The 9,920-nt window shown below is 39.0% G+C and overlaps 1 pseudogene across 1 annotated transcript; it reads left to right on the top strand.

The window, feature by feature from the left end:
• Positions 1-387: 387 nt before the first annotated feature.
• LOC309797942 (ferritin heavy chain-like) lies at positions 388-4,731 on the top strand (annotated as a pseudogene). The gene is made up of 2 exons: positions 388-464; positions 4,147-4,731. The product of its transcript is annotated as a ferritin heavy chain-like (transcript).
• Positions 4,732-9,920: the final 5,189 nt, after the last annotated feature.

Genomic DNA, 9,920 nt, shown 5'->3' with positions numbered 1-9,920 from the left:
GTCTATAGCTCAATGCAGCAGCACAAACTCACTGTCCATGCCTGCGTGTGTGTTTTGAATCACACTGAGTGTGACTGCTGCTAGGCTGGCATGTTCTAGTGTAAAAAGGACAACTGTCGCATGTCCACCCTTATAGTCACATTTTACCAGCTGCAAACACTAAAATTTCCTTTTAAAGTGATGACTGGGAGGTGAAAAATAGTTTAATAGAATGAAACTCAAAGGGAAGAGTGTTATCCCTTAAAATTCTGTCCGTAGTTCTCTTCCCCCTCAATTCCCAGTTTGAACAGCCTCTTCAGTTATTGAAGTTACTGAGGCTTTTAATGGTATTTCATGAAATCAACAAACTGCATCAGAATTACTTTTCACAAACTAATAAAAAAGAACATGGACAGACACTATTTGAATGATGACTTCCACTACCTGAAAGCAAAAATACATTATGAATCATCATATGAGCTAAAGTACGTCATGTCTTCAGTACAGAAGGGCGGTAGAGCACTGAGATCTTTCACGGATGTCGGGACACAGACACGGCGCACTCGAAAGGGAACCTGCATCTCGTCAACTAGTGTGTTCTCAGTGACAAGGGACTGTGTTTAAGACAAAAAGCATAATCGGGTGCATAATTGGAACTTCTTAATTTTAATAGTTTTATAGTTGTATTTGCATATATTTACAAATTGTCTGGTTTACAGTTATAAAAGCATACCAATTTCTATGCCTGGTTTTATGTTTATGCATATTAAACTAAAATTATAATAGTAATTTATCACCATTGGGTGTCTTTGATTTTTTTTCCTTCTAAAGGAAATAGAGTTTAAATATATATTCAACATCTACTCCCACTCATTTTTTTAATTTGGAGAAATAATGAGACTAAAGCTTTTCATAGGCCACTCAATATTTTAATTTATATTTTTGAGCCCCTACTATGTGAAATTTAGCATCACAAGTTGAACAGTCTTTGTTCTAATGGAGCTCATGGTCCAGCCAAACTTCCCAAACTACCTAGAGAGGAATCCAATTCAGAGTGTCACTCTCTGCTATTTATAAGCTCTGTGTTTGATCATGTTACATACTTTAATTCACAATTTCTTTATCTGTGAAATATGGGTAATAATAATCAAATCTAATCCAGTATCTGTAATAATGAGGTAATGCAGAGTGAACAGCCCAGAGATATAGAATATTGATGTATCACTTTTCACTACCTCTCATTAAATGATTTATACATATGTATACACACACACACACACACACACACACAAAACACAGAGAGTGAGATAAGCCACCGACTGCTGCTACTTATGGTCTACTTCCTTACGATTATACCATTGATCCTACTTCATCTATTAATTTTCAAAGAAGGAATTATATGTAACATTTACTAGCACTTAGCTACAAAAGAAATACAAATATGAGGAGCTTACAGAACAAGTTTTTATGTTAGTACCTATAAAATACCTGTCATATAATAGGTGCTCAATAGAAATATGCTGAATGAATGAATGAGAGCTAATCATTGACACGGAGTCAGAACTTATTGTCTAATATCAGTTGTGTAACTATTAGTTCTGTAACATTTGTAAATTAATGAAGGGAACTGAAAGTCAAAACAGTTTTTGCAGATTATAGCATGAGAATTTTTATTTGTTGACTCTGCATTTCTCATGAGTAATACTGTGATAGCTAATTTTTATATGTCAACTTCAAAGGGGGTACCCAGATATTTAGTCAAATGTTATCGTTTGTGCCTGAAAGGGTGTTTTTCCATGAGGTTAACATTTGAAATAGTAGACTAAGTAAAGCAGATTGCTTTCCTTAAAGTCGATGAGCCTCATACAATCATTTGAAGGCCTGAATAAAATAAAAATGCTGACCTTCCTCTGAGTAAGCAGGAACTCCTCTTGCCTGACTGCCTTGGAGCAGGGACATTGTTTTTTCCTGCCTTCAACTTGAATTTCCTGGGTCTTGAGCCTCCTGGCCTTTGGACTGGACCTACACCATGGACTCTCCTGGTCTCAAGTACGGCAACTGCAGATTTTGAGACTTGTCAGCCTCCATAATCACGTGAGCTAATTCCTTATTTTATATAATATACAAATATATCTTCTATTGGTTCTGTTTTTCTGGAGAATCCTAACATAATACCAACACTGACCACAAACATTTCAAAGAAACCTTCATCTTATAGTCCTATATTGATATTTTAAAAGACATTATCTTAGCACAGACCAAGTTATAAACTATAAAATTTGATTATCAAATTTTTTTAATTTCGGGGGCTTCCCTGGTGGCACAGTGCTTAAGAAACCACCTGCCAATGCAGGGAACATCCGTTTGAGCCCTGGTCCGGGAAGATCCCACATGACACGGAGCAACTAAGCCCATGTGCCACAACTACTGAGCCGGCATGCCACAACTACTGAAGCCCAAGCACCTAGAGCCCGTGCTCCGTAACAAGAGAGGCCATCGCAATGAGACGCCCATGCACTGCAACAAAGAGTAGCCCCCACTCGTTGCAACTAGAGAAAGCCCACATCCAACAAAGACCCAATGCAGCCAAAAATTTAAAAATAAAATAAATACATTTAAAAAATAAAATTTAAAATTTTTCTAAAAACATCATCTGCTCTGAAGTTTTTTCATTCTGTGTTTGTATTTAGCTTTACATTCCTCATTAAAGAAAAACTGGATGCAATGTTTTTGTTTAGATATATGTATATTTCCTTCATGGAAATTTGAGGTTCCAGTTCATGCTAGTTTATTGATTTCCCTTTAAAAAGTTAGATTTTAAACCTTAGGTTTCTCTTAGTTATAACATGTATTTTAACATTATCTTCTAACCTAGGGAGTAATGATGAGGGATAAAAAATCTGAGAAACACCATTATCACCCCTTAGTAGACATAGAACCATTCAATAGTATTATTTTAATATTTGAAGAGTAAAGTTGTCCAGATAAATTAATTATTAAATGATCTTGGGACATAAGGAGAAAATGTTCTACAAAATCAAGATTTCTTCTATTTAAATAGATTCTTCCAGTGAAGTCTACAATGGACTCTTCCAAGGAAATTTTTGAAAGATTGCAATTATATTAAGACTAAACACTGGTGTTAAGCAAACATAGAATACAATTTTATCTCACTGAGAAACTGATCATGTAGTTCTTTTCCATCTCTAATGTATGATCCTATCATTAACATCAACTTATCAAATAGACATTGTTATTATTCTATTTCTTTACAGACTCAACAATTAAATGCCTCTAAAATTGCTCAGATAAGTGTACAAAGTGACAGTTGATATTTGATCCTTTGCTTCCTTCATAAACAATGATTATAGCACAGCATGAGCTTTCAGAGAGAAATAAAGGGACCCCCCAAAAAAGTACATTAGTCAAAGTCATGGTAATAAAACTGTAAGTGAAAACAGCTATTTTATCCAAAAACTTTAAAACCATTGAGAGCACTTAAAACAGTCCATCACTCTTTCTTGTACCTTGAGAACAGAGACCATGTCTGATTCTTCTGTGTATCTCCAGAGTCAAACACTGACACATATTTGGAATACTGTCTAGAAATGGCTGTTGAATTAATTAATTATAAATACCTAGATTGGTCTTATGTCTTCCACTATAACATCCTTAACTTCTAAGAAAATATTGACTTATACATGTGTAATATCTTATACGTATTTACTGGAGACAAGAAAGGGAGAAAAACAGTAGTTTTTTGTTTTGTTTTGTTTTGGTCTGCTTCTCCACTAGAATACAAACCTCATGGGAACAGACTTTGTCTTTCTTTGTTACTAATATATGCCCAAATCCCATACCAGTGCCTGGGCCATACTAAGTAATCAATAAATATTTACTGAATGAATGAATGAAAGATAATTTGAGATCAATGGTATTTCCTACCACTGTGGCTCATTCCATACAACATCGAGGGGTTAAAAAAAATGCTTGCTGAGTGGCAGTGAAAGGACAAATGAGGCTGGAGGGGATAAATACATCCACACAGTTAAGCTCTTTCTCTAAGAATACACCTAAGCCTTTTGTTTTCTGACAAACAAAAGAGAAGTCTGCACTTACCCAAGACGAAGGAAAGTGCTAAATCACGTGAAAGGGACTCCGAGACAGGTACCGCAGGCCCCGCGGCTTCGCCTTCACCTTGGCCTTCACACCCACCACGCTGCCCGCGCCGCCCTCGCAGGTGCGCCAGAGCTACCACGCCGACTGCGAGGCCGCCGTCAACAGCCATTTCACCCTGCAGCTCCACGCCTCTTTCGTGTGCCTGGCCGTGGCCTTTTACCTCCACCGCGACGACGTGGCCTTGAAGCACTTCAGCCGGTTCTTCCTGCGCCACTGTGGGCCCAGGGCCTGAAGCGCCTGCAGAACCAGCGCGGGGGGCCGCCTCAACTTCCAAGACATCAGGAAGCCAGTCAGTGACGAGTGCAAGAGCGGCCTCAAGGCCATGAAGTGCGCCTTGTTCCTGGAGAAGCTAGCGACCCGGAGCCTGCTCCACTGCACCAGCTGGCCACCGACAAGTGCGACCCCCACCTGCTCCACTTCCTGGCAACTCACTACCTCAGCCAGTAGGTGGCGCTCATCAGACAGCTGGAGGGTCATGTCACCACCCTGAGCATGATGGGGGCCCCAGACGTCGAGCTGGCAGGGTAACTCTTTGACAAGCTCACCCTGGGCGACAGCGACAAGAAGAAATGAGCCTGGACTGGACTTCCCCAGAGCCACGGGGTGACCAGAGCCCTGGTCACCATGCCTGCCATGCAGACGGCAAGAGTGCCCTTGCAGAAGAAGTTCACTTAAGTTTTGGTTTTTTTTTTTTTTTTTTGGCAACAAGGGCAGGACTCTCTTTTCCTGGACTTTATTTTATCACTTAAGTTTTTTTCTTCCAGTTTTTCCGTTTCTTCCAATAAAGTTATTGGTTCATAAATAAATAAAGGTCTCTGGTTGATTCATGTGGGCAAATCTCTCATTTTTTAAGTTTTAAAACAGGTATCCAGGAGTTTCTGAACACAGCCATACCCCAACCAGATGCAGCTCAGGATCTCCACAGTGGGAGGGAGAAGGTGTTCCATGGGGCCCTGGAAAACACAAAATCAGTCTTCCCCTTATAAATAATGTAGGTATATGGGGGTAGACTGGGGTGGGGTGGGGTGAGGTAGGGGTACCTGGTGAACGTGGGTGCATGTGCATAGTGAAAGTATAGAACCATAGCCTGAAAATCATGATTGCAGTTGCCTCCGGGGAACAAGTGAAGGGAATGGGATTGGGCAGGGATTAAAATAAAGGGTGTCTGCAGTTTCACCTGAAATGTTTATGTGCATTAATTATGCAAATACTAATGGTTAAGTATGAGTAGCAAGATGGGGGGTGGAGGGGTTTGGAAGTCTGAATGGTGGAGTATCTCTTTGACAAGTTCACTCTGGGCAACAGTGATAATGGAAAAATGAGTGTTAGGCTGTCTTGCTCAGAAACACGGAGGTGACCTCCCATGGTCACCAATGCCTGGCATGCATGTTGTAATAACAAAACATCCACTTATATATGTTTTCTTTCTTTGTATCATATGTATATATGCATGCTTGTGTGTGTGTGTGTATACGTATATATATGTATAAACATATATATATAGATATATATATATATATTTTAACTCCAACAAGCAGCAGAGCTCATTTTGAAGTTCATTAGGAAGACGCCCTTTGTTGAAAAGCAGTTCGGCGATCACATTACTGGAAATGATATAGCTGCTTCCTAGACCTTTCCTGAGCCTGGCTGTATTTCTGCCCTTGGGTTTCACATATCCAACTTTGATTTAGTTTTTGTTATTTGCTACCAAGAGAACCTAAGCTAATATGTCTTATTATCAACACACTTTTACCAGCCTCCACTGTATTTACACTAGAGTAAATAGCTCTTCTAGGGTAGTAAATGACATTCTCCCCTTTATCCCTACTACAGAGTCCACTGAAAGGAAAAAGGATCAAGGGTGGAAGGGATCAAATAAGAACAATTTCCCGAATGGAAATACAGAATACTGAAGCCTGCTACCATATGCATCTCTTCTCACCTAAAAGTGTTTTCCTCATAATTTACAGAATTTTAATTCCTTAGATCAACCTTCCCAAGACTGTGTTCAGTATCAGCCAGTGCCTCAAAAACATTCACAAGTGTTCAGTGGAAAACTTGTATTAATCGAATTAGCAGGATTTTTTGGTTTGTTTTTTCAGTTTTTGTTTATTCTAGGAATTTTAGGTCTGATGTAAAAAATATACATTTTGAATGTATAACGTGGGGATAAAATATTCAGTGTTTCCCAAACATTCTCATGGGATTCTTTTTCTACCAAATCTCACAGAACAGTATTCCAAAGAAAATAGCTTTGGAAACAACGTTAAAAGGTCCCACTGTGGGCTTCTCTGGTGGCGCAGCGGTTAAGAATCCATCTGCCAATGCAGGGGACATGGGTTTGATCCTTGGTCTGGGAAGATCCCACATGCCGCGGAGCAACTAAGCCCATGTGCCACACTACTGAGCCTGTGCTCTAGAGCCCGCAAGCCACAACTACTGAAGCCTGTGCACCTAGAGCCCATGATCCGCAACAAGAGAAGCCAGCGAAATGAAAAGCCCATGCACCACAATGAAGAATAGCCCCCACTTGCCGCAACTGGAGAAAGCCCGCATGCAGCAACAAAGTCCCAACGCAGCCAAAAAATAAAATAATATAAAAATAAAATAAAATTAAAAAATAGGGCCCTTCGTGTGTTGTTCCAGAAGCACACACCTGGTAGCTAAACCTCATTCACTTTCACTTAGAGGTCATTATGAGGAACGGGAACCTTTGCTGTGAAGGTTTCAGCACAGTAAGCTTTAGACAGTAAGTGTAATGCAGGGCCCTCACCATGACAGTGGGTAGATATCACACACATCCATTTTGTTTCCTGATAGGTAACTCCCAACACTGTATTTTTCCATTTTTTCCATAATTTCCATTTCTAAATGAATGGTCTCTGGGAATGATAACATTGATGTTTCTCCAGCACTTATATCAAAGTCAAGAGAAACTTTAAGGCTGCTAAGTAGTTTATATTCTTCACCTCCCTCTACCTATGCATTCATCTCACCAGCAGCAGAATTCTTCATTTATTTTCCAGACTAGATGGCTGAATTTTGGTCAGTAATACACCTTTTGGTCAAAAACAGTCTGTGTCTGCATCTTTTTGAAAATAAGATGACTGTTCCTCTCACCAAAGCATGCTGAAATTTCTCAGAATTCAGACATTTAACTATAAGAAAAGAAATAAGGCATACATACTACAAAACACTGTAGTAATAAAGTCCAAGATTGTTAAATAAATATATAATAAGTAATGTGTTTAATGTGTAGCATGTTTTTCCTCCAGCAGAGATGATCAACATTATTCACATCATTATTTGATTTTTGAATGAGCACCTTATGGCAATGCATTCCTCTTTAGGTTCAATGCAGGACTTATCAAGTTTCTCTCCAGCCCTAAAATACATGATGCAAGTCTATAAATTGAAACTGCATGATTCCCAAACAATATAGTGGGCATGAGACAATATCAAAAATCTTGTATATTTTTAAAATTTAAATGTGTTCCCACAACAACCCTTAGGTATCAATTCTCATGACACCTCCACTGAATTTGATAAGGTGTCTATTTTATACCCAGGCAGATTCAGCGTAATACAAAACTATTATTTTCTCAATATGAGAAATATTCTATCACATTAATACATGATTATATAAGGCTGGAAAATAAGAAGGTGATTAAAGCAAGCTTCTCAACAAGAATACTATTTCAGTCTGGCCCATCTTATTAACCACAACTTTCATTTGTCTACTGTTTGGCTGATTAATTCGATTCAACAGCCCTTTACTCTTTTTTTTAAATAAAGTCCAATATTCTCGACTGTTTATTCTATTTTATTTTATTTTATTTATTTATTGGCTGCGTTGGGTCTTCATTGTTGCGCATGGGCTTTCTCTAGTGGTGGCGAGCGGGGGCTCCTCTTCGTTGCACTGTGCAGGCTTCTCATTGTGGTGGCTTCTCGTTGCAGAGCAGGGGCTCTATGCATGTGGGCTTCAGTAGTTGCAGCACATGGGCCCTAGAGGGAACGGGCTTCATTAGTTGCAGCATGTGGGCTCAGTAGTTGCGGTGCACGGGCTCTAAGGTGTGTGAGCTTCAGCAATTGTGACTCACGGGCTCTAGAGCGCAGACTCAGTAGTGTGGCGTCCAGGCTTAGCAGCTTCGCGGCATGTGGGATCTTTCCAGACCAGGGCTCAAACCCGTGTCCCTGCACTGGCAGGTGGATTCTTAACCACAGCACCACCAGGGAAGTCCCAAGCATTTATTCTTAATAAATGAGTTTGTGCTGGGGAATCAAAGTTAAATAAGACATGTACTTGGTCCAGTTAAACTAAATAGATTAGCACTTTGCCAATTTTCTAAGAGGAAAATACAAGTCCAATATGAGGTTATTTTAATAAACAATTAAATCAATAGTATAGCTAGGGAGTGTTTTCATTTATTACTCTCCATTTTAGCTTTATAAAGAGGTATGCTACCCAGTCGTTCAACAAACTCACAAATGGGAATGCAGCAATTTTTAATAAGTATGAGAAATAATGTAGGCCAGCTATTCTTCCTCTCTGAATGGTGGACTCTAAATGAATCTAAAGCATCATCAAAAAAAGTAAAATAAATCAAAAACAAATGAAGCATCATCATAATGACCATCATCTGGGTAAATTATGCTGTCGAAATAACATGTTAAGGAACTTCCTCTTCCTAATAATAAGGAATGTTACCTGATGGAGAGAGAGAATTTGGGGAAGAGCAATAATACAACATGATCAACAGACTAAATTTTAGCAAACAAGGACACTCATTTGTTTACATATTTTACACTGCTGTTCCCTACAGACAGAGGAGGCACCTGAAGGTATATTTTACTAGTGTGGGTCACATAGGAGTCTTCTAAGGAACTGGTTTAAAAACATCATTCCAAAACTAGTAAAAAAAAAAAAAAAGTTATTTCCACTGTAGATTTGAACCTGTAAGTAATCTATAGGTAAATGTAATCTAAAAAATATTAGGGCAGCCTTAATGGCAGTTCTTTATATAAGAAAGAAACACATACTTGCTGAAAGCTTTTACAGCATCACTAGCTTGCATCCAATAATAAAAACAGCTTACACTTTTTATTTTTACATCTTTATTGGAGTATAATTGCTTTACAATTTGGTGTTAGTTTCTGCTTTATAACAAAGTGAATCAGTTATACATATACATATGTTCCAATATCCCTTCCCTCTTGCGTCTCCCTCCCTCCCACCCTCCCTATCCCACCCCTCTTGGTGGTCCCAAAGCACCGAGCTGATCTCCCTGTGCTATGCGGCTGCTTCCCACTAGCTATCTATTTTACGTTTGGTAATGTATATATGTCCATGCCACTCTCTCACCTTGTCACAGCTTACCCTTCCCCCTCCCCATATCCTCAAGTCCATTCTCTAGTAGGTCTGTGTCTTTATTCCTGTCTTACCCCTAGGTTCTTCATGACATTTTTTTCCTTAGATTCCATATATATCTGTTAGCATACGGTATTTGTCTTTCTGACTTACTTCACTCTGCATGACAGACTCTAGGTCCATCCGCCTCACTACAAACAATTCAATTTCGTTTCTCTTTATGGCTGAGTAATATTCCATTGTATATATGTGTCACATCTTCTTTATCCATTCATCCGATGATGGAAACTTAGGTTGTTTCCATCTCCTGGCTATTGTAAATAGAGCTGCAATGAACATTTAGGTACATGACTCTTTTTGAATTTATGGTTTTTGAATTATGGTTTATGGTATA

The sequence above is a fragment of the Mesoplodon mirus genome (assembly GCF_964341445.2).
Source record: "Mesoplodon mirus genome assembly, contig: HAP1_SCAFFOLD_1253, whole genome shotgun sequence".
NCBI classification, from domain to species: domain Eukaryota; kingdom Metazoa; phylum Chordata; class Mammalia; order Artiodactyla; family Ziphiidae; genus Mesoplodon; species Mesoplodon mirus.
The sequence above is the reverse complement of the archived record's forward strand: the minus strand, read 5'-3'. Positions and strand labels throughout refer to the sequence as shown.